Here is a 27,321-nt window from a genome sequence, read left to right as displayed (position 1 = left end):
ATACAGATACTTTTACATGATATGTCATTTATAGTTTTAATAAAAGGTTATGTATTGCGTATAAACTCATATTTCACACGCTAGCAATAACATGTTTCTCCTTAGTGAGAGGTGTCTCACCCCAATGATATAAACATTTCAAGTAACCCAGAGAGACGTACAGAGCCGACTTAGAGATAGAGAAGACGGCTGAGTCAACATAGTACCGGGGTGAGTTATGGGCTGAGTAATAGAGCCCTCGGCATTTTGGAATTTTTGGGAAAAGAATATATTTGTATATGTAGATATGGGTGGTTGTGTAGTACTCTGGTATTATGTATTTTGGGATATGGTTTGGATACTTTTGTTTTTCGCTATATAGGTAGCATGAATGGAATGCACAGGTTACCACGACACCCACTCTGGGTCGTGATGATGTTATGTATATATACAGGATATCAGAGTTATGTTATATAGCTTGACGGTGTTAGGGAAAAAATAGTATAAATTTTTGGGTCGTTACACTTGAATCTTTGAAATAGCATCTTTTCCACATTTAACTTGATTCCTTTGTGAAAGACTAATTAAGACTTATTTTGGAACAACATCATACACCTTCTGAAATTTCCATCAACGTGTGTGTCGGCCCAAAAGTGTGTCTAGAGGGGGGTGAATAGACAATTTCCATGAATAATGTGTTTTTCTACAAAAAAAAATAACAAATAAAGCTTGGAAAGAAGCAAGTGATTTATATCCCCATTATTTGCAAAACAAATAACATAAGTGAATAAAGTAGATGAGAGAGAGAGAGTAAAGCTTTACACCACAATTTTAATGTGGTTCGGCACCAAGCCTACGTCCACGCCTTGAGACCAACTCAATGATTGCAAAATCCACTATTCAATCTCCTTTCAAGACGGAGAAACCTTTACAACTCGAGAACAAATCCTAGCTGCTCAACAAGAGCCGATACATGGAGTTCACCAAGAACCTCCTTCAATGTGGTTCACCAAGAACCAATTTACAATCACAATAAATATAGAGATTACAAAGAATGCTTCTTCTTGAGCTGATAATACAATATCAATCCTCATACTACTCTATTGAGCAAATGATGTGTAACAAGAATAAAATAAGCAAGGGAGTTTTTGAGCAAGTATGAAACCCTAGAATGAGTGCAACAACCAACTCAAATCACTAATCAATCTTTAATAAATTCAAGAGCTAGTATTTATGGGCAAGGGGACAAGCTAGCCGTTGGGCAATTATTGACGTAAGACAAACAATAATATCACCTTTTGAAGCTCATTTGCATCAGTTTGCCTAATGTTAATCATCGACGAGTGCCATTGATTCATCAAGGAATTGCCCTCAGTCATCAACGAGTCACCCATTTTCGTCAACGAGTCACTTAGGCTAAAAAAAAAAAAAAAACATATTTAGCAACTAGAAAAATTTGTTGACGGCTCAAACATCATTCGTCAACGAGTCAGCCCTTTTCGTCCATGATTGGTCTGGGCAGATTCTGAATTAGGCTATTGGTCTTTTTTAGTAATGAATGCACTCCATTAGTTAACTAATCCCCTATTTTTCAAAATTAATAAGCCTTTTAATAAGTGAACCCATACTAGGACAAGTGCGTAAGAGTTATATTGAGTCTAATGATGATTTGAACTTGTCCGAATGATTTTCCAAAAGAAAATACATTATCTTGTCTATAAAAGTGCCTTTGAAAACTTATTTTGATATCTTATGCATATGAAAACTTCATTTTGATGTCCTATACTAGTATGAACTCTTGGCACATGCATTTGTTCATCTCTTGCAAAGTTATTCTTACTAAAATCATAAGCACGAGAGTTACAATAATTTCTACCTCAAACACAACACATCACATATGTAAAACTTCTTAAGGCTTCAGTTGGTTGTGCTTGGGTTTTCCTTGTGCAAGCGTTGACCATGGCTTCATTGGAATTCATCTTATTCTTGTGCCTGCTCCAGTAATGATCTGTTGTCCTGTGCTGAACTAGAGTGCATAGGTTAGTCTTAAGGGTCACGAATGGGTTGTTATAATCGAAACCAACTGGATTAGGATACCTTAGCCACTAAGGCTAACAATCTCCCCCTTTTTATAATGGCAAACCATTGGTATTTTTGTAGGATATTTCCCAAAAACTCCCCGTCAAAATATGCATACTTGTTTTAAATTTAAGGAAACATTCCTCCTCCTTATTATATGCACTTCATGCTTGCAGAAAATATTCAACTTTGAGTTTTATAATCAAGCATAGTTTTAAAAAGTTCATTTTAATAGTATATCCAACATTTCAATAGAATTTCTAATAGACAACTAGTATTTCCAACAGATGAGCAGTATGTCCAACAAATAGCCAGTATGTCCAACATCATTTAATATATCCAACAAGTCTTTTCCTAAATTCTTATATCAATAGTGCCCAAGGAAATCAAGCATCAAGAATTTAACATGACTTGTTATGATTTAGCAATATGACTCAACAGTTATCAACAGTCGTATTCAACAAACAAGTTTCATCAGAAGTTAAGTAAACAAAATTAAGAGTTAAGCTAGGTTTATCATATCTATCCAAAACAGATATCATATCCATCCAAAACAAGTCTCCCATAAGCATACGCATCCAAAGCAATCATATTAGTTAGAAATGTATCATGTAATACCATACCTAACACGAATAAAACTTTCTCTCCCTTTTACCATCATTAAAAAAAAAAAATGGATCCTAGTGGTTATGGCGAAGGAGGTCAAGGATGGTGGCTAGGCTCGAGTCAACCCGAGCCAAAAAAGACAAGTGAAGTGAATGGGAATATTTTCAAGATAGATCCCTGGGAGTACACATTCCCAATTCATATCTAATTTTTCCGAACCTCTCCTCATTAAGGGGTTTTATTAGGATATCGGCCAATTGGTTTTCGATGTTAATGTGCACTAGTTCAATATCCCCTTTTTGTACATGGTCTCAGTTAAAATGGTGGTTGATTTCAATATGTTTGGTCCTAGAGTGTAGGCAAGGATTTTTTAAGATGCTAATGGTGCTGGTATTGTCACAATGAATTGGAGTTCCTTTCACTAAAATTTTAAAATCCTCCAGTTGCTACTTCGTGTACAATGCCTGAGCACAACAACTACCAGCAGCTATATACTCAGCTTTGGTGGTTGAGAGTACAACTGAGGTTTGCTTTTTGCAAAACTATGAAACGAGTGAGTGTCCTAAAAAGTGACATGCTCCACTAGTGCTTTTCCTATCAATTTTGTATCCCCCATAATCAGCATTTTAATAATAGGTAAGATCAAATGGAGTGTACTTAGGGTAGAAGAGACCTAAGTCACATGTTCCTACCAGATACTTAAATATCCTCTTAACAAAATTTTGGTGTGATTCTTTGGGGTGTGATTGGTATCTTACACATAGGCAAATACTAAACATGATATCTGGCCTACTAGAAGTTAGGTAAAGTAGACTACCAATCATTCCTCTGTTGAGTTTTTGGTCAACCTTTTTGCCATTTTCATCACTATCATGTTTGGTTGTCATGCTCATATGAGTTGATTTAGTTTTCCGGATTTTTAGTCCAAATTTCTTGAGCATGTCTTTTACCTAATTAGCTTGATTTATGAAGATTCCATTTTTCATTTACTTAATTTGCAGGCCAAGGAAGAATGTTAATTATCCCATCATGCTCATTTTGAAATTCTCTTGCATAGACCAAGCAAATTCTTCACACGTGCTTTCTTTTGTAGCATCGAAGATGATATCATCTACATAAATTTACACAATTAGCATATCATCTCCTTTTGTATTTCAAGAACAAGGTTGTGTCAACTTGTCCTCTCGTGAAACCATCTTCAAAGAGAAACTTACTTAATCGGTCATACCATGCTCTTGGTAATTGTTTGAGTCCATAAAGTTCTTTTTGAGAAGCCTATCCGGGTTTCATTAGGCTGCTGTCACCCTTCTGCCTATTTATTAAAATTAAGAAATTCAGTGACTGGCGCCTGACCCCAAGGTGACAGGCGACTGCCGCCCTACTGCCTATAAAAATTGACTATGCAATTTATTGACAGGCGCTTGACTAGAAGCCCTCAAGGTACTGGCACGTGACAGATTTTAAAAATTATAACGGACATATTTTTGAAAAAGTCAATTTCATGGGGCTTAAACCTATTCAAAACTTGGATCCTCCTCCAAGTAAACTTGTGGAACAAGTTAGAAGCTTTTCTAAATCTATAAATACACCCAAGATCAATTAATTCAACAACCAAGAATCAAATTTAGCATTCAAACTCTCTCAATTGTTCTCAAACTCTAAAAGGCTTTCTTACTCTCATCTTGCTCGAAATTTACTGAGGTTTTGCTGATTCTATATCACCAATTTTGTGCCACAATTCTGAATTCTTTCATCCATTGAAAGAACCATTCGGTGATACACTCTTTTAGCCTTAATCTAAATTTCATATTTGAATTGCTTTGAAGTATATAGCTCTGAATTTATACTAATCGGCTCTTTTGAGAGCATCTCTTGTACACCTTGTTTTATCTTGTCTTGCAATGATTTTGACAATTCCAAGGTGTTTAGATTGTTGGCTAAGCGAAGGGATATCGCTTAGAGAGGAGGCCTCTAGCCTAATTGATGGAGTGATTGAGTGAGGGGATATGACTTGGAGAGGTGGGCTCTAGCCTACTGAAGGATTGTGTGAATGGTGTTGTTCCGCACTAGCAAAGGAACTGATTTAGTGAATCCTTTGGTGGTTTGCCGAAGGCAAGGACGTAGGCTGGGGATAAGTCGAACCTCGTAAAAATCCCAGTGTCGTTCTCTTTCCCTTGCTCTTAATTTTCAGCACATATAAACTACGTGGATGTTTTTAATTTCTTAATCATATATATTACTTAAATTTGGAAATTAAGTAAACTTAAAGTTTAATTTTGATTTGGGTTGCAGAAACCCAAAGGGAGTATGTTAGTTGATCAATACTTTGTAGAAACCTCAAAGGGAGTACGTTGATTGGTTAAACACCCAAAGATAAATTAACTAAGAGTTTATTTGAATTCTAAATTTTGGATAGAGTATGGAAGTTTTATTAAATATCAAATTGAGAAACAAATTTCATAAATACAGGGCTTGATTCAAACTTTCATTCATTACAAGGCTGCAAAAAAATTAAACATTCTGATTGAATATTGTGTAGATTGATTGGTTACTTACTTTGTGATTAATTAATTTGAGTGGTTGATTGAATGTTTAATTGTGTTTTGTGAGTTAAATAAAACAAAGAACTTAAGAAATAATTAAAAATATTTAAAAGAAAATTTAAAAATCCAATTCACCCCCCCTCTCTTGGGACTACACCTGTGTTTTCAAGAATGGTGACAGGCGCCTCAACATAGCCAGATAGGTGCTTGCCATGTCAACTGAGGTGACTGACCTCGTTTGGACAGGAGTCTGCTAGTACACTGACTCTTAAAATTAAACTGAGATAGGTGCCTGACACTGTGAGACAGGCGACTGCCATTCTAGAGTTTTTAAAAATTACAATACATAAAGTTTCAAAAATTGGTTTGTTGGGAACTTGAAGAACACTCCAAGTAAACTTGGGAACAAGGAATTTACTTTTTAAAATCTATATATATCCCTCAAGGCAAAAATTTTCATTACAAAGAAATATTTTTAGCAATCAACATACTCTCAAGTGCTCTTAATTCTCAAAGGTCATCTTGCTCACATTTTGCTGATCTTTCAATTGAGTTTTTGCTAAACTTCTCACACCAAAATTGAGCATCAAGTTTGAATATTTCAATCATAGAAAGATTATACTGGTGATATGTAATGCCCAGACCCGTCATGTAGGGCCTGAGGTGCTACTTTAGTGACATCTGTGTACCTGATACCTTATCATGATATAATTGCAGTGAAATTAAATAATATATTCTCCAAACACATTACCAGAGCTATATTTACTATTATACATAGATGTCTCCAAATATCCATATTACAACTCAAAATACTCAACCAAAAAGGAAACTCAGTCTAAATACATTACATGTATAAACTATATGACAAGCTTAACCCCTTTAGTCAACTAAACACGATCCATGGGGTTTCCTGAAATGATAGTTTGAAAAGTAGGAATGAGGCACAACTCAGTAAGGGAAAGACTAAGTTAATGTCAGTGTGTGGCTAATATGCATTTAGTGTATAGAAAATAACCAGTTTGCTAAGTAGATAAACAAATTTATGAAATCATTCTTATTTTACACTCACACATACAATTAGCCGAGGATAGGGAAGATTACCCGCTCATACAAGTAGCTTCCCTCTGCTCTAATACCATTACTGCTACTAGGGCACTCACCTTTTTCAGCAAGCCCTCGAAGTTATGTTATTAATTATCTATATTCACATAAATTAACAAATATGCATATAAGACAATACTTGTGACAAACACGCCATTTACTTCCCCCATGGCACAGGTTGTGCGGCCCGAAGGCTGGACTATTATTTTGGAGGATCCACCCAGACAATAGTCATCTCTACTCTTTGCTAACATACTTTACGGGTCTATACAGCTCCAACTATTGGTCCGATTGCCCTCACCCAGGGGGATACATTCACCTCACGTAGGCAAATTGGACAAAGCCACCCTACACCTCTCAGCGCAGGTGTTGGCACACACGGCCACATAACAAATCCCTAGCAATGGTATCGTGCTCACAATACATTGGTCCCCAGGGTTCCTAAAGCATATCATGCAATTTAGATAATAGAAAACACCATTTAAAACATCAATTCACATATATTTCTTGTTATTCCAAAAACTCGGCCCCCGGCCACAAATATAATCCGGCTCACAACCATTTAAACAAAACCCCGGTCCTCGGCTGTCATATCAAATCCCTACATTATGCATAAGCATGTCCAATATTTTGCAAACAATTTCAGTATTTCACAAACACTTCAGTATTTCAAAATCTCAAATCTAGATATACAATAATCCATACCAATTAAATCATCTGCCACATGATTTTCACATTTTAATATAACCATATGAACAAACAAGCTTTTCCCTTATTCATTTTATTCAAAAATACCATACCATATATCCTAGGTTTGTAAAATCCATTTTGAATGGTTGGTTTTCAAAATAAACTTTAAATTATAAAATAAATAAATAAATAAATGTATATATATATATATATATATATATATATTTAAACATAAAAATTAAATTGATTCAATTTCCATAAAATTACTAACTTAACTTAATCCCCTTACTTAATTCCTGAAAAGTCTAATAAAGCCCTGACCTACCCCGCACGGTGTTCAAAACCCCTGAAACCCTTAAATTCAAACTTTACCACATTATTCATCACAATACCCAAAGTAACTTTCACTAAAATACCCCTAGGTTTTGAATACTATAAAAGCCTAAATTGTTAAACTTACCCCGATTTAAGGTTGATGCCCCGGAGCTCCAACTCGAAAACTTGCTCCGATTAGATTGTAGAGAATCTCCCCATGAATCTCCTGGCAATTTCCGTTCGTCAATTGGGCTTAATATTAAAGAAAAATTGAGGTAAATGTGAGAATTTACCCTACCCCAGAGGATATGCCTATGCCGCTTCTATGACAAATCTGCTCCGATAGATATGTCGGTGGTAGAGAATGGAGTCCCATGACATCTTCGGTTTTTTCGATCAGTGCACAACTGGTTGACAAAATTGAGGAGAAAGTGAGAGGGAAAGTGGAGGCATTCAGGGGGCTGCGGCTTCTCTATTAGAATTTTGATTTCTTCTTCCTGAAGCTGAAGCTTTAGGAAGTTATAACTAATATATATATATATATATATATATATATAATATTATATTATATTATTTAATTAATAATAATTTAATTACTTAATTAATTTAATTCTAAATTTTTTTATTATTTTATTTTATTTTATTTTACATTTCCATGCATAAAATTTTTGGGGTCATTACATGATTGCTTTACATTGAGTTTTAATTTCATTATATTAAGATTTACGTTGAAGTATATTCTGTGCTTAAGCTTGTACTAACTAACTCTATCTGAGAGTGATTCTTGTACACAAATCTCCTTTTGTTTCTTGTTTCTTGATGGTTCAGGGATATTGGATCATTGCAACTGAGCATGGGGTATCGCTTGGAGAGGGAGCTCCACCCTATTGAAGGAGGGATTGTAACGGTGTGTTCCGATCGTAAAGGAATGTATTAGTGGAATCCTTAGGTTGTTGCCTAAGGTGAGGACAAAGGTTGGGTACAAGCTAAACCTTGTAAAAAACTCACTCTCACTCTCTTTCCCTTACTCTTTAATTTCCAGCATACTTACTAATTGCATGGTTGATTTAAATTTCTTGATCATAAATACTGCGTAGATTGGACTTTAAATAAACTAAAGATTAATTTGTTTTTGGGACTTGTGGAAACCAAAAGGAAGTACGTTAGTTAATCAATATAAATTGTGGAAACCATAAGGGAGTACGTTGATTGGTTAACACCTAAAACCTATTAACTAAAGGTTTAATTGAAATCTGAATTTTGGAAAGAGTGTTGGATGTTATATTGCTTATCATCTTGAAAGATCAATTTCATTAATACAAGGCTTAATTTCTGCAAGCATTCTATTCAAAAATTTGTTATTTAATCACCAAATCTTGATAATGTTGCAGGTCATACAATAACTTGTGTTTGGTAAATCGATTGGTTGATTTTCATTAAGAATCATTACTTTGTGTTGATATTGAATCAATTCATTAATTGAGTGTGATTTGTGATTGGCCTATACAAGCATTGAATTTCTAATTATTCTTGAGTGATTGCTAAATATAAACTAAGTTGGGAATTTATAAAAAGGAATTAAAAGAAAAAATTTATAAACCCAATTCACCCCCTCTTTTGGGACTACACCTTAGTTTTTCACAACCCTTACTATATATTGAACAAACCTTTTGCTTGTTGCCTAAAATCCCTTATTTGTTAAACCATTTGAATCCTTCGAATTCAACATTAATACTTCATAGCTTAAATCTATTGTATGAATATTAGTTTGCTAACATAGAACTTATATTCTTGATGTAGAGACCCAAAAATTTAAATTATGAAATTAAAGAAGGAAAAAGGATTTTTAAAGAAGAATCTATAGGGATTCGTCGACGAGTTTGCGTAAAACAAAAGCTATCAGGCCAACATCGGGATGGCGCCTTACGAGGCATTATATGGTTGGAGGTTTTGTTCTCCACTATTCTGGGATGAAATGGGTGAAAGGGAGTTTTGGGACTAGAGTTAGTGTAGCAGGCGTATGATAAAGTCTGACTTATTAAAGACGGAATCAGTGCAGCTCAGAGTCAGAAAAAAAGTTATGCGGATACTCGCTGCTAAAGGTTGGAATTTGATGTAGAAGATTGGGTATTTTTGAAATTAGCACCGTTAAGAGAAACCATGAGGTTTGGGAAAAAGGATAAGCTGAGCCTTAAGTTTATTGGCCCATTCGAGATACTTGAGAGAGTGGGTCCAGTTGCCTAAAGATTAGCTTTACTACCAACTTTATCGAGGATTCACGACATATTTCATGTCTCTATGCTAAAAAAATACGTCCCAAATCTCTCCTACGTAATCAGCTACGAGGAGATAGAGCTTAAAGATACTCTACCATATGTGAAAACACTGGTACAAATTCTACATAGAAAAGAACAAGAGTTGCACACCAAGAAAATTTCACTAGTAAAAGTCATATGGAGGAATCATGCAGTGGAGGAGGTCTCGCGGGAGCTAGAGGAGGAGATATGACAGAAATACCAACATTTGTTCAGTGGGGACTAGCATTAGACAAAAAAGGAATGGTAATAATTCAAGTAAAGTAAATATAGTTTTGTTTTATTTTATGCAGAGTAGGATAATGTATGTATAAGTTGTATTTTAGATCATAGGATAAGTAGTGTTTTTGGTTTTGGGAGAATTTTCTTTTATTTATATACCTGTAATCTCCCAGAACCCCAATTGTAACCAAGGGATTCCTCCACCATAGGTAAGGGTAATTAATAAAATAAGTAGCAAATTTTCCTCAGAAGATGGTGTTCAGCGTACATAACAAATTTCGAGTATGAAATTTTATAAAGAGGGGAGAATGTAGAGACCTGAAAATTTAAATTATGAAATTAAAGATGGAAAAAGGATTTTTAAAGAAGAATCTATAGGGATTTGTTGACGAGCGCCTTGAGCTCATCGACAAATAGACTTCTTTGACCCGTCGATGAGGACACGTGTCTCATCGATGAAGAGATACTGAGAGTAGGATTACATGACATTTAGCTTCGTTGAAGAATTCATGACCTTCGTAGACAAACTCTCTTCTTTGGTTCGTTGATGAGTCCACATGTCCCATCGATGAAGCCATGTGGTCGGCCACCTATAAATATGCAAAAATTATATTTTTGGTGAGAAATTAGTTCCTATTCTCTCTCTCTTTAGATTTTTGAATGCTCTACCTTCTCTCTAAGATTTCGGCTCTGATTTTTCTTGGTTTGATGATTAGAAGTTATTATGATGATCTTGGGGAGATTCTCTATTACTTAGCCGAATCATAATTTATGTTTTGAGAAGTTCAGGCACCATCCCAAAATCAAGGTAAGTTTTGGATTTTAGGGTTTCATGGTTATCAGGATTTTTTGAACATAGATTCTATATTAGATGAAAATATACTAAAGTTTGAGTTGTTTAAATTAGGGTGTTGTGATTTCAAGGTTTTGGAATCATGAATGTTGTAGGCGTGAGTTAGAAGTCAGAAAACGAGTACATTTTGCCAAGCATGGGAAATATGTTATGCCAGTTAAATTAGAAATTTTACTAGTAAAGCATAGTTTTTGATAATGAGTTACAAAGTATGATTTTTTAATAAATCAAAGCATGGAAATTATACAGTATTACAGATTATATTTAATGAGTTTTATTTAACTGTGTGGCATGAGAAGTACTCGAATATTATAGAATTTTATACAGATTTACAGAACTATGATTATATAGTTTTTATAAAGTTATGAAATACAGCTTATATAGTGTTATTCAGAACCATGCATTTCAGATTACAGAACTATGATTATATAGTGTTTACAAAACCATGATTATACGGTGTTTTACAAGACCATGATTATACAGTGTTATATAGAACCATGATATACGGATTATAGAATCATGACATACAGAAATATAGTTGATACATATATATAGTTATATTATAGGGTCATGGTTAATATAGAGAATTATAGCATCATGGTAATTACAATTGATACAGAATCATGGTAAAATAGGTAGAAATTATATAAATATAGTATTATTTAGTATCAGACCCTGATGGAATAGAATAGTTTATAGAGCACAGTACCATAGCTATACAATATATTAGTGACACCATACGTCTCAGATAGAGTGTGGTGTTGGATGCCGATTGCGCCACAAGTAGGGTAGAGGGCTCCCTGGCGTCCGAACTAGGTGGAGCAGGCCTTTCATGCTACAGACTATATATATATATTAGCACTGGTAGGCTATCTAGTGTTTAGTCCTGCCTACGGGCCATACAACCTTGTCATAATGGGTTAAATCATGACATACAACCATCCACAGATGTTTTTAGAACTATATACATATATAGCATACACAGAAAATAGAGATTATATATTATAGGTAGAAGTATGTTTGAATAATTAACTCAGAATTATTGTATTTTAAATGACATAGATGTGGGTTATAGTACAAATACATTTACATGATATGTCATTTATAGATTTAATAAAAGGTTATGCATTGCATATAAACTCATATGCCACACTGGTAATAACATGTTTCTCCTTACTGAGAGGTGTCTCACCCCAATGATATAAAATTTTAAGTAACCTAGAGAGACATTCAGAGTCGGTTCAGAGATAGAGGAGGCGGCTGAGTTGACATAGTATTGGGGTAAGTTTTGGGTTGAGTAATAGAGCCCTCAGCATTTTGGGATTTTTGGGAAGAGAATGTATATGTAGATATTGGTGGTCCTATAGTACTCTGGTATTATATGTTTTAGGATATGGTTTGGATACTTTTGTTTTTAGTTGTATAGGTAGCATATATGGAATGCACAGGTTACCACGACACCCACTTTGGGCCGTGAAGATGTTTATGTATATATATACAGGACATCATAGTTATGTTATATACTTGACAGTGTTAGGAAAAAAAATAGAATAAATTTTTGGGTCGTTACAATTTTGGTATCAGAGCCTAGGTTGCTAGGTTCTGTAAACTATAGAGTACAGTGGAAAACAACACCATAGTATAGGAATAGATTTGGAAAAGAATGGAAATTGGGATAGATCAAAATTTTAATGAGTTAATGTTAAGGTGAGAATTTAGGGTTGTCTTGCGGTTCGGAGACACGAACTTCGGAATGGTTTCTGTATTTTTTATGGGGTGACGATTCCAGGAAAATTATAGTAAACTATTATCGGTTTCTATTTCCATATGGTAGGACTTAACCATAAATTAGAAATAAATGGTAAGAGGATATCTTATTTAGATTAATGTAAGAATAATGTTATAGGGTATAGATTCTTAAATTATTTTGGTGTTGTTGCAAGATGGATCCAGGAAATAGCAGTGCTCATGCTAGCGATGACAATGGTTGTAAGAACTCGAACTGTGATAAATGGGTTTAAATAAATAAGAGAGGGATAAAATTGGAATTTGAATGGGCTTCGTCGACGAAGCCAGAGTTCATTGACGAAGGCCTTATATCTCTCGTCGGCGAAGTTTAGAGGCTCGTCGATGAGGAGACGTCGAGGAGTCTCTAGAAACCAGTGTTCTCAGGCTCGTCAGTGAGGTTACCGTTTTGTCGATGAGAAGACAATAGAGCCTCGTCGACGAGGACACCATTTCTTCGACAAGAACGCCCGAGTCAAAGGGCTATAAATAGAAGTTCTCATTACTTCTTAGCTAAGAAACTCAAATATCTTCTCTCTCTCTCTCTCTCTAGAACTCTCCCAACTCTCTATCTCTCTAGATTTCTTCACCGTTCGTCACGAGAATCGTGAATATGAAGTTACCATGAGGATTGTGGAAGGATTCTCTACAAGCTCTGTGGATTGAAATCTCGTTCAGAGATTTTTGGGTTTTGGCGCAAAATCGAGGTAAGGCTCGGTTTTCAATTCTGATCCGGTAGTTTTGTAGGGAACAGTGTTGTGAGTATATTATGTACTGTGATTTGTAGGTTTTGGAACTCGGTTCGCTGGTTAGGAGCCTTAGACATCGGGATTTTCTATTCGGGGAAAAGGTAAGGGAACTGCGTTTATATCGGTTATTTTTAAAATCATACTCTGTAGAACTATGGTTCACAGTCCTGTGTATATTTTGGCTACTCATTTGGGGGGATATAATAGGTAAAACTATGGGTTTTTCACGATGAAAGTTTTGGAAAAAAGGGGGCGACGGGCTGCATCCCTAGTTTTGTTGAAAACCGAGTGTATATGTTGATTTATACTATGTTATTGGGATGGTTTTGACCTTACTTGTTTTAAATTGCATATGTTTGGAAAACCATGATTTTAGATTACCAAATAGGTGTGGTGTGTTTGGTTATATGAACATGCATGTGTGTGTGATTGGTTAAATCGCTAGCAGGAACGGGGTTCCAAATTTGTTCCAAGTACTAAGAGTGTCTGGCTCTATATCCGAGGGCATGTGTTTATCGCCTTCCACATAGGCAAAGGTATTCGACTTTATATTCGAGGGCATGAGCCTATACTGGCTGATCACCAAAGGGTGTGGATCCATCAGCTGGCGCCAGTACGATGCCATGGGAGTCTAGGACTAGCCATGTGCCAGTGGCGCCATGCTTCGAGGGTTGACTACTAGCCAATGCAAAATTATCGCGAACCGGCTCTGGGCCGACGGGTGTGATGACACCCGGTAGATCCTGGGCGTGCGTATGCATGTGTGTGCGTGTATGCATTGTGTAAAATTAGTATTGGACTGCATTTAACTACATGTATGTTGCATCATGATAACACTCAAATGCCACACACCGATATAACCTGTGTTCTTCCTTACTAAGAAGTGTCTCACCCCTACTATACGTACATTTTTACAGGTCATTCTAGTAACCAGAACTAGCATCCTAGTGTAGGGAGCATATTGGCCGGTGTACCGCGGTTAGCACTTGGGTAAGTGCTAGGACTATGTTTTGGTGGGTTGCCTTTTTGGGATATGTTGGGCACCCGTTTGTATGTTAGTTGATGGAACCTTGATTCTGTCCTTATATAGACTCTGGTATGGTACTGTAGGTATATAGTATGACCTTTTTTGGCTGCGTATATTCTATTATATTTCGATGTGTATAGGGTGCCTGGGAACTCCACAGGGTCAGACCCTCATCTATTGTCCCGTATCTTTGGATGTTTTGTATGATACAAGGACTGGTTGGTTTACATTTTCACCTCTGGATTCCATTTCTGGGTTCGGGGTGTGACAGTTTGGTATCAGAGCTAACCAGGTTGTTAGGTCTTATAGACTTGGTTAGGCTTAGCTGTGAGTACATACCAGAGTATAGGATATTGGACATAGGTAGAGTTGGTTGGTGGTCTTGGTTAAAATGGTGGTTGATTTTAATATGTTTGGTCCTAGATTGTAGGCAAGGATTTTTTAAGATGCTAATGGTGTTGGTATTGTCGCAATGAATTGGAGTTCCTTTCACTAAAATTTTAAAATCCTCCAATTGCTACTTTGTGTACAAGGCCTGAGCACAACAACTACTGGCAGCTATATACTCAACTTCAATGGTTGAGAGTGCAACTGAGGTTTGCTTTTTGCAAAACCATGAAACGAGTGAGTGTCCTAAAAAGTGACATGCTCCACTAGTGCTTTTCCTATCAATTTTGTATCCCCCATAATCAGCATTTGAATAATAGGTAAGATCAAATGGACTGTACTTAGGGTAGAAGAGACCTAAGTAACATGTTCCTACTAGATACTTAAATATCCTTTTAAAAAAAAATTTCGATGTGATTCTTTGGGGCATGATTGGTATCTTACACATAGGCAAATACTAAACATGATATCAAGCCTACTAGAAGTTAGGTAAAGTAGACTACCAATCATTCCTCTATAAAGTTTTTGGTCACCCTTCTTGCCATTTTCATCACTATCAAGTTTGGTTGTCATGCTCATATGAGTTGATTTAGTTTTCCCGATTTTTAGTCCAAATTTCTTGAGCACGTCTTTTACCTAATTAGCTTGATTTATGAAGATTCCATTTTTCATTTTCTTAATTTTCAGGCCAAGGAAGAATGTTAATTATCCCATCATGCTCATTTTGAAATTCTCTTGCATAGACCAAGCAAATTCTTCACACGTGCTTTCTTTTGTAGCATCGAAGATGATATCATCTACATAAATTTACACAATTAGCATATCATCTCCTTTTGTATTTCAAGAACAAGGTAGTGTCAACTTGTCCTCTTGTGAAACCATCTTCGAAGAGAAACTTACTTAATCGGTCATACCATGCTCTTGGTGCTTGTTTGAGTCCATAAAGTTCTTTTGAGAGTTTAAATACATAATCAGGATATGCATGACTCTCAAATCCAGGGGGTTGTTTAACATATACCTCTTCGTTTATATACCCATTAAGGAAAGTACTTTTTATGTCCATTTGAAATAATTTGAAGTCTTTATAACATAGGAAGGCAAGCAACATCCTAATGGCTTCAAGTCTTGCTACATGAGCATACATTTCATCATATTCAATGCCCTCTCGTTGATTGTACCCTTGTGGACTAGTCTTGTTTTTCTTCTTACTACCATCTTCATATTTTTTATTCCTAAACACCCATTTAGTGCCTATTATCGAAGTGTTGTGGGGTTTGGGAACAAGTTCCCTTACTTTGTTTCATTTGAATTTATCAAGATCTTCTTGCATAGCCATGATCCAACTTTCATCATTTTCAGCTTCTTCGAAATTCTTAGGTTCAATTTAGGATATGAAGGTTGTGGTTGCATCCACTCCTAAGGTGTGATCTAGTACTAACTCCCCTAGATGGATTTCCTATGTTGAGACCAATTGGATGATTTTTGAAAAATTTCCAGGCTTTAGGAAGTTCCTGATCTACTTCTTCTAGTTTCACAGCTTCTTCCTGAGGTTATGACTTTTGATGATCAGTTCTATTATCTTGGGAACTTTCCTCTTGTTCATTATTTATTTTAAGTTGCTTAAGTTCCTTTTTCAAGTTTAAACATAGTTGATTGATCATCTTCCTCTAAATCAACTATTGCTTTAGGGGCAAAAGGATTTGATTCATCAAAAATTACATGTGTTGACTCTTGAATAGTTTGAGTTCTTTCGTTAAACACTTTATAAGCTTTACTGCTCATAGCATACCCTAAGAAGATCCCTTCATCATATTTTGGATCAAATTTTGGAAAATGGTCTCTATCATTTAGAATAAAACATTTACATCCAAAGACCTTAAAGTGTGATACATTGGGTTTCCTACCCTTCTATATTTCGTAAGCAGTTTTACTAATTTTGGATATGATGATGACACGATTACTAACATAGCAAGTTGTGCTTACAGCTTCAGGCCAAAATTATTTTGGAAGACTATGTTCGTTCAAAATTGTTCTGGCTATTTCTTGGAGTGTTCAATTCTTTCTTTCAACCACTCTGTTTTGTTGTGGAGCTTTTGGTGCGGAGAAGTTGTGTGACTAACCATTTTCATTACAGAAGTCTTCTACCTCTTTGTTTCTAAATTCTTTTCCTCTATCACTCCAAATGTGAACTACGGGTAACCCTTTTTCATTTTGAACTTTTCCACAAAAATTAATAAAGGCATTACAAGTATCGCTTTTGTTTGCAAGAAATATTACCCAAGAAAATCTAGAGTAATCATCAACAATCATATAATTTTCCACCAATGCTTGCCATGTCATTAGGCCCAAATAAATCAAGATGTATTAACTCTAAGGGTCTAGTTGTGGAGATTACCCTTTTGGTTTTGAAGGGTGACTTAATTTTTTTACCATATTGGCATGCATCACAAATATTTTCCTTGACATAATTATCTTTTGGCAGGCCATTAGCTAATTCTTTAGATGATAAACTATGCAATAAATCCATGCTAGCATGATCAAGTCTCCTATGCCATAACCAACTATTTTCATTAGTTGCAGCCAAACATCAAATATCACTGGATTTAATGTCATCAAACTCTATAGTGTAGATATTAAATTCACACTATCCTACCAAGATAGTTTTTCCATATAAATCATTTATTAGGCATTGGGTGGACTGAAATATAACATTGAGACCCTTATCGCATAACTGAATGATACTCAACAAATTGTGTTTTAATGTGTCAACAAGTGCAACATTATCAATTGAAAACGATGAGTTACCTATTTTACCATTGCCTATGATTCTACCTTTGGTATTGTCCCTGAAAGTCACGAACCCTTCCTTTTTTTAGGTGAGGTAAATTTTCCTGCTTCTCCTTTCATGTGCCTTGAACACCCACTGTCAAGGAACCATTTGTTCTTCATAGATGTGGTCTTCAAGCAAACTTGCTAAACAAAGTTAAGTGATTTTTTTTTGTACCCATTTTTTCTTGGGTCCTATAGGGTTAGTTTTCTTAATAACCCATGCATACTTCCTTTCTTTTCCTCAAAAAGGACAAGTGAAATGTACATGACCCTTTCTCTCACAGTATAGACAGAATTTATTTACATGCAAAGGGTTTGGTTTGGGTGCTGTGTTTTTACTTGGTAAAGAACTTCTTTTGACACAAAGAATTGCCAAACCAATAGATTTAGATGTGGATAAACCATAACCTAAACCTTCTTTGTAAATCCCAATTCTTGGAACTCCAAGTAATTTGTCAAAATTTTCTTTTCCATTAGTAAACTTATAAATGATATTACTTTGATCCTCAATTTTCTTTTTCCAAATCATGTTTTCTTCAAAACTCTCATCAATTTGATTTTTCAAGTTTTCAATTTTATTTTGAAGAAATTCATGATCTTTTAGAGAATTCTTAACAAGCTCTACATTTTTTTCATGCTCTCCTTTTGCTTGCATTTTGAGTGTATTTCTTCAAGATGCTAATTTTTTCTTTTAGTTGCAACTAACTCATCATAAAGTTTTCTACAATTATCTTTCAATTCATCATAAGAAGGGAAATATTCATCATTGGAACTAACCTCTTCTTGATCCTCCTCCATGAAATAGAAGTTAGCTACTTCCTCTTCATTTTCTCCATCAGTTAAAAGGCCGTTGAGTTCATCCCATCTAGTTGCATTCATGGTTTTGTACTTCTTCTTGTCTCCTTGTTGATTATTACCTTTGTTTCTAAATTTTGGACAATGAACCATCCTGTATCCAATTTTTTTGCAATTATAGCACTTATGTTGGATTCTCCCTTTTCTTTTTGCTTACTAGGCCTCTTGTTTAATAAAAATCTTCTAAATCTTATTGTAAGAAAAGTCACTTCATCATCATTGTCACTCTCTTATTCTTCCACTATTTCTTTCTGAGTTGCTTATTTTAAGGCGATGCTCGGTGTCTTTTGGGCTTTTCTACTTCAAGTGTTGAATTTTTCTTTGTGATCTTATACGTCATGAGAGATCTGATTAGCTTATCACGGGTGACCTTTCAGAGATCCTTTTCTTCAATTGCTGTTGATTTTGTATGTCGCGGTTCCGGTAATGATCGAAGGACTATTTGCACATTATCTTCCATAGAATAATCCCTACCAAGTGCTTTTAAACCATTTTTTATATGTGTAAACTGAGTAAACATAGAAGTGATTGATTGTCCTTCTTCCATTTTTAACATTTCATATTCCTTTACCAACATATAAATTTTATATTTCTTAACTTGAGACGTACCTTCATACGTTACCTAGATCTTATCCTATATTTCCTTTGCGATGTCACACCCACAAATCCGATTGTACTCGTCATCACTCATAGCATAATAAGGAAAGTTCTTAGTCTTGAAATTAGTTGAACTAACCTTGATTCGTTGTCTGTCAATTCCTCAATTTTTTTAGGTTTACCTTTGTCATCTTTGAATACATAATCTCCTTTTGTGATAACTTGCCACATTTTATGATCATAAGATTGGATGAAAATGGTAATCCGGTTTTTCCATGCTAGGTAGTTGTCCCCATTTAATCTAGGTGGCCTATCAACGGATTGTCCCTGGATGAGTGGTGCCACAATGGTATCCACCATTTGATCTTTGCGCTCTAGAAATTACTCTGTAAGTTTAGGGACTAGCTTTGAAACCACTTGTCAGCCCAAGAGTGTATCTAGAGGGGGGTGAATAGACAATTTCCACGAATAACGTGTTTTTCTACAAAGAATAATAAAGCTTGGAAAGAAACAAGTGATTTATGTCCCGATTATTTTCAAAACAAATAACGCAAGTAAATAAAGTAGAAGAGAGGGAGAACAGCTTGACACCGCGATTTTAACGTGCTTTGGCACCAAGACTATGTCCATGCCTTGAGACCAACTTAAGGATTACAAAATCCACTATCCAATCTCTTTTCAAGATGGAGAAGCCTTTACAACTCGGGAACAAATCCTAGCTGCTCACCAAGAGCTGATACAAGGAGCTCACCAAGAACCTCCTTCAACACAATTCACCAAGAACCTCCAGTTCACCAAAAACATTATACAATCACTATAAATATAGAGATTACAAAGAATGCTCCTTCTTGAGGTGATGATACAATATAAATCCTCACACTACTCTCTTAAGCAAATGATGTGTAAGAATAAAATGAGCAAGAGAGTTCTTGAGCAAGTATAAAACCCAAAAATGAATGCGAGAACCAACTCAAATCACTAATCAATCTTTAATAAATGCACAAGTTGGTATTTATGGGCGAGGGGATGAGCTAGTCGTTGGGCATTTGATGAGATGCATTATGATCATCCCAATGATCAAGATGATTGACATCGCACTTCAATTTTCCGTACTTACATCAAGTGTGGGAGTAAAAGTTGCAAGATGATCATTGATGGAGGAAGTTGCGTGAATGTAATTTCAAAATCAGCTTTAGAAAAATTGAATTTGAAAATCGAAGCCCATCTCCATCCCTACAAAGTTTGTTTGGTAAATGTAGCAACAATGCCTATAAGCCATATATGCTTAGTCCCCATCAAGATTGCGGACTATAAAGATGAAATTTGGTGTGATGTCCTTCCTATGGATGTTGCCTATATCCTTTTAGGAAGACCTTTGGTTTATGACCTTGATGTCTCACATAATGGTCATGCCAACACCTATACCTTTAGGTGTAAAGGAAAGAAGATTTTCTTGAATCCCCTTGAGCCTAAACCTTATAAAAAGGATAGGCAAGACAAGAAAAAGAAGAAGGAAAAGACAAAAACTAGTGAATAATCATTAAATATCATAAGTAAAAATAAAATTGAGTAGGAGAGTCGAGATACATAGGTGGTAAATTTGGTTGATACTAGGGAGATTGAAGAACCACTTCTTGAGCATGACACGCCACTAGAAGTATCACCTATACTTTCCAACTTTGAGAATGTCATCTCTGAGCCACCTGGTGAGTTGCTTCCCATGAGGGACAGTCAACATTACATTGATCTTTTTCCTAGTTCATCTCTACCTAATTTTCCGCATCATAGAGTGAACCCGATAGAACATGAGGAGTTGATGAAACAAGTGAATGAAATAAGGGAACTTGACTTTATTTAGGAGAGCATAAGTCAGTGTCCCTACCTTGTTCTCTTTACTCCCAAGAAAGATGACACTTGGAGCATGTACATCAATAATTAAGCAGTCAACAAGATCACCGTCAAGTATAAATTTCCCAAACCTAGACTAGATGATACGCTTGATCAGATGGTAGGATCCAAGAATTTTTAAAAGATAGACCTTAAAAGTAGATACCCTCATATTAGGATCAGGCTAAGATGTTTGGTAGGTGAGAACATCATAGCTTGGGATCTATGCCTTCCTATGGTCGAATTTGCATTCAATGGTTTAGTGATTAGGACTGTTGGCCTTACAAGGCTTAAAATCTTGTTATCTTGTTTTGATGCTAACAAACAAGTGAAATTTAATGTATTTGTGTGAGTAATGATATTTCAGGGTTCATATATGTGAAAGTAAGGTCAAAGTGCCCACAAGGATCAAATATGATGGAAGCAAGGTCAAAGTGCTCACAAGGATCAAATGAAGCTTAAATGAGCCAAGACATGAATTACTTGTTGAAGAACATGAGGACATGAATAAGTTGTTGAAAGCCAAGGCATATTAAAGTCAAAAGATCCAAAGAAAGGCAAATTAAGAAAGCTTAAAGAGTATGGAAGCTTGAAGAAAAGATGGATTCAATCCAAGGATAAAGCATGAAGACTCAAGAACTTAGAATGTTAATATTTTAGAAGTCTCATGTAAGTGCTTTAATGTTTAAAATATCGTTTGAAATATTTTGAAACTCTTAGGTTAACTTCTTAGACCTAGATACTTTTTAAAATACCTGAATAATATTTTTATAAGGTCAAAAATTATTTTAAAAAGGTTAGAATCATTTTTGGAATAAAGAGCACCAAAAAGAGTTTTTCCCAAATGCTGTCAGTTTTTATACAACCGCATTGAGGTGAACTTATCTCTATTAAACACTCATTATTTTAAATAGTACTAAACATGAAAGTTGTATGATTTTCTCTTAAATTTCTTTTGACCCCAAGAACACCTAATTTAGAGTTATACAAAAAAAGTTATGGCCAAAACACTGAGACGGAGTCACTGCTATCAAACATTTAAACACTGTTCAACGGGCAAATTTTTTAAAATTCTAATGTTTTAAATTATAGCCGTTTGAACCTTAAATATTCTAATAAATAGGGAAATTCTTTAAGGAAACTTTTTAAAGTTTGAAAGCCTATAAATACATGGTTTTGCAAAACAAAATAAACCCAAGAATTGAAAAATATGTTTTGAGGAGTTGAAAGTACTCTTGTTCTTCCTAAGTTCTCTTGCTCACTCATTGAAAAATTCTTTTGCTAAGAACTCTGAAGTACTGATCCTTCTTCCTTTGAATTCCTACTGCTAATCCTCTTCTAAGAAGGATATTGGTGAATTCTACACTTGAGCTTCATTCTATTTCCAATTGATATTTTACATTGAAATATATAGTGCTGAAATTGTACTAACTTGCTCTTTGAGAGAGTATGCTTGTACGCATATTTTATCTTGTGTTTCTTGTAGTTCATTGACGTTCCAAGGTATTTTTATTGTTGGCTAAGCAAGGGGATATTGCTTAGAGAGGCGGACTCTAGCCTATGTAAGGAGTGACCAAACGAGGGAATATCGTTTGGAGAAGGCAGGCTGTAGCCTTAACCAAGGAATGTTGTAATCGGTTTTGTTCCACCTGTCAACAGAACAGGTTTAGTGAATCCTTTGGTGGTTTGCCAAAGGCTAGGACGTAGGCTGGGTATAAGCCGAACCTCGTAAAAATCTTTGTCTCACTCTCTCTTTCCCTATTCTTTATTTTCAATTCATATACAACTGCGTGGATGATTTAAATATCTAAATTATACATACTACGCATATTTGGAAATCAAGTAAACTTAAAATCCAATTTTGATTTGGGTTGCAGAAACCGAAAGGGAGTACGTTGGTTACACCATATCTTGCGAAAACCATACGGGAGTACGTTACTTGGTTAACACCCCAAAGATAAATTTGCCAAGAGTTTATTTGAATTCTAAATATTTGGAAAAAGTGATTGGATTTATTTATACAGGGCTTTACCTTAGTAAGCATAAATTATAATTCATAATCATAGGGCTTATATAAACAAACAAACTATCTCAAGATCTTATATTACCAAAGTGCTGAATACTTTATATCTTGGTTTGGTTGTTTGTTGTTTAACTTGTACTTGGCAAATAAATTGATTGTTTGGTTTGAAGATTGTGTTTAATTGATTGGATAAAAGAACTAAGTTCTTGATTGATTAAGGAATTAAAAAAACAAGTCAAGAATTGGTTAAAAGAAATAAAAGAAGTTTAAGGTATTTTAAAAGGAATCAAAAGAAATTTTTAGAATCCAATTCCCCCCCCCCCTCTTGGGAAGCTATTCCTAATTTCAAGGACCACAGGCCCTAGCCCATTTCAGGTTATCATGGGATATAGTCGTAGGAAGCCTATAGATCATATTCCACTACTACCTAAGTCTAGAGTGAGTGAGCCGACTGATGTTTTGCAAAGCATATACATGATCTACAATATGAAATAAGAATGAAGATTAATTTGAAAAATGAACAGTACAATTTTGGCGTTGATATACATCACAAGTTGCAAGAATTTTTAGAGGGTGATATGGTTATGATATGTATTCTTCTCGAGCGGATTCTTGTAGGAAAGGTAAGAAAGTTGCATGTTAAAAAGATGGGTCCTTTCAAGATTTTAAAGAATATTAAGCAAAAGGTTTGCACAATATATGGTAAGGGTTCAAACACAAGTACTAAAATTACTAAGAGAATTGTTTGGATGACTTGACGTTGTTGAAGACAAGTTAGGCCACGCCAAAGTTCTTCTTGCAAGCTTTGAATCCCCGAGACGAATGCAGCAATGCAATGGAGTGATGAAGGCTGTGTGGGGTATGAAGGTGTTGTCATGTGAGTGTTGGATAGAAGGTGGTCATGTGGTGTATGGGGAAGATGATGATGGATTCGCAGAATAGAATAGTGGTCCCTCACCACCTGATCTCTAGAGCGAACGTGTAGCCTCACACTACAAAATCAAAATGATTGGAAAAGCTTTTCAAGCTTAACAATGGAAAACTTCAATATTCAATATTCAAACTTAGCTGTATTTTTCAGCTATTACAATGGAGATATAATAAGCTAACATGGAGGGGAGGGGAGCAAGAGATTAACTTAGCTAATAATTCCCACACAAGCATAGGAGACATAGTTAATTAATACACACAACTTGCTAAAAAATTAAATACTAACACAACTTACTAAACTCAGACATTAAACACTCTCACATGCAACCTAAGATTAAGTGTCTTGCAATATTACAAATTAAATACAAACATATGCTAAATAAAGTCAAATCCTTATGGGGCCCATTGGAGCCTTGCGGGGACCATATGACCATGTGGGGCCCACATGGGTTTTGAACTCAAAGTTGCTTCGGCATATCAACTAGGGTCTTCTCACACTGAAAGTCTTCAAGATAATCCATGTGTACCCAAAAACAATTAAGAACCAAAGTGGACATCTAGAGGTCGTCCACGTGTCACCATGTCTGCAAAAGAAAGGGGTAAGGCATGTTTATCCCCATCAATTGATAGTTCCCAAATCTGATTAGTCACCTTCAAAGTTATTTTGACCATATCAGAGGAATGTGGCATTGATAGTTCCCAAATATGAGTGCTCCCCATCCAAGTTGCTTCAGTTACCTTAGAGACATATGGCATTGATAGTTCCCAAATTTGAGTAGTTACCCTCAAAGTTATTTTGGCCATTGATGAGTCCCTAAAATGCATGATTTTAGACCCTTATTTACCTTTATTTATCCTTGTTTTATTATATAATTACTCAGAGTTATCATTGTTTTTTATCTATGCAAGGTTTGTTCGTCTTTTTAGGAAAAAAAGGTTAAAATCAAGGAATTAGGCATACGAGATGCTAAAGGAGAATTTGGAGACACACAAAACTCAAATCAGATACTCAACCAAACTTTTGGAGCTCCAAGTCATCAAGGGACAATAAGGCTTTGCTCAACAAAGAGCCGCGACCAGCAGCATAAGGGGGTGACTAAGTCTTTACTCGTAGGTTCCTAGGTTCAGACTGAGGAAGAATTATGACAAGGATCAACCAAGTCCTTAACCAAGTGACTCTCTAGGGCAACCACGTCGAGATACTGATCCAAAACTGAGATCAAAATTACCAAGAGCCTCGACAAAGTGTTCGGCCAAACAGACTATGAAAGGCGACTATGTCGAGTACCTGAGATTTGCAAAAGTTCGAGATCCTGCAAGCCTCAATGTTGACCCTATTGGTCATATCCCGGTATCGATAATGACAAATACTCTTTGTATTTAGTGTTTATCAAGTTTGTGTGTAGGTTCATATTAGCTTGATCATTTGATGGCACGAGAAGACTTGAAGAATAAAGACCCAGAAGATTTATTTTGTATTGTAATTCATGTTATGTTTATCTCGGGTCTGTAATATTTTAATATGGTCTATAATAACTACATCTGCATACATGATAGGGATGAATGCTCAAAGACTGTAGAATGGCCTTAGGGATCACCCTTTGGTCGAACGAAGGTCGACCGACACTAGATTTTTTCGATGTCCTCAAAAATACCTTAGAAAGAACTTAGTTCCTTTCACATACACATAAAATAATCCCTATAATCACTTATATTATCTGGAATTAATTGGAGAAAATTTTGGCTAAATAGGAAAATTTTGTGAGTGGTCGGGCGACCGAACCTGTAGTGTTAAAAAAACTTCGGGAAACCAAACCATGGACGATTCAAAAAGTTGACCTATGTTTGGCAGACCGAACCAAAATGTAGAAATCTTCCATGATCGACCGAATCTGTGTCAAGTCACTTTTCACCAACCCGGGCGTCTGAACCTTAGCATTCAAAATAGCCTCGGGCGACCGAACTCTAGACTAGGTGACCGAATCGTGGACCTTTTGGAAATCACCTCGGTTCAGCCAACCGAAGCTTAAATCGAGCACCCAAACCTTCAAAAGTAAATTTTTTGACTAAGTCTGTTTGGGTGACTGAACCGTGGTTTAGCCACCTGAAACCTCTCTGGTTGCTTATTTTTTTACCGTAGTTACGTCGGTTAGATAGGGTTAATTTTTATAAACTTCTTTAAAACAAATTTAATAATACCCATAAAGTCCCCTAGCGGTCATAATTTTTCCATTCTCTATATATAGGGGCTCATTTGCAAAACTTAGTGGTGATTATCAAAAGTGATTAAATTTTTTTCTCTCAAACCTATATACTCCTTTTGATACATTCTTAGTTTTCTAAGTATATACTTTGATTACACTCTTTCATATTGATTACGCGTCAAAACTGCGTAATTGGACGTTTAACCCGGGCTTTACGGTTTATATTTTTAATTAAATGTCCAAATTTGTCCAATATTTTAATAAAGTGCCAAAATCATCATTCTTGAACTTTATTGCACTATTTATGAGAATTTGGTAATTTTTTGTCGCAGGAAAATTCCCATGAACCAAAACCGACACCTGTTCGTATTTCATGCATAACTTTTCCGTCTGAGCTCCGATTGAGACGATTAAAATTTCTAGAGAAAGAGAAAAGGATCATCTACAACTTTAGTGTTTTGAGTTTTGTGAGATACAGGCTCCAAAAGATAATAATTTGCGATGAACCGAGAACAAATAAAATAAAAATATATATATATTGAAATGGGTTCGTGAAGCGTGCGACCGAGAGGGGTGATCCCTCGCGGGTCCTAGAGGCAACGCCCCTTTCTCTTTAAATTCTTTTCTTTTTTTCCACGCAACGGAGTGCTCCCTCCTCTCTTCTCTTCTTCTTTCTCTTTTTCCTAGCCTTTCTATTATATCTTCTGTCTAATAGTCTTTTCTTAATCTCTTCTCTTCTCTTTGTGTACCTTGCGTATTCTCATTCTCTCTCTCAGGATTCCTTGGTTGCTATCTCCCCCTTTCATTCTCTCATACCCTACTCAGACTCTTCTCTCGGTACTTTACTCGGCAGGCCCAAACCTCCGCTGTTCATTCTGCGAAGACCGACATTCCAGAAGCTAGAAAGAACACACCCCGAGCCGCCTCTGTTGCTGTGCGGGTTGCCCACACCACCCGACACGGCAACCTGAGGCCCTCTCTTGTATGCCAGCACCTCCACGGGCAGAACCTATGTTACCAACCCACTCGCAGCAGCAGCCGGCTACCACAACACCCAGCAGCATCCTGTTCAGCCCCACCAACCCAGCACAATAAGCAGCCGCACTTTGAAGAACAGCCGCGGGGATCCACCCTGCTTGTTGTTTTCCTCTCTCTCTCTCCTTTTTTTCTTTCTTTTCTCTTTATTTTTCGTGCACACGCACTGCTTTTTCTTTTTTTTTTTACCGTTTCTCCCCTTTTGGGCTTGCGTCTGTGTTACGGGACTTCATTCCTTTCTTGCTTGCCGTGCTACTTTTTTTGCTTCCTCTACTTGTTCTTACAAAGTTCCTATTCGCCTCCCGCATTC

The sequence above is a fragment of the Malania oleifera genome, chromosome 10 (assembly GCF_029873635.1).
Source record: "Malania oleifera isolate guangnan ecotype guangnan chromosome 10, ASM2987363v1, whole genome shotgun sequence".
NCBI classification, from domain to species: Eukaryota; Viridiplantae; Streptophyta; class Magnoliopsida; order Santalales; family Ximeniaceae; genus Malania; species Malania oleifera.
This window is presented reverse-complemented; position numbering follows the sequence as displayed.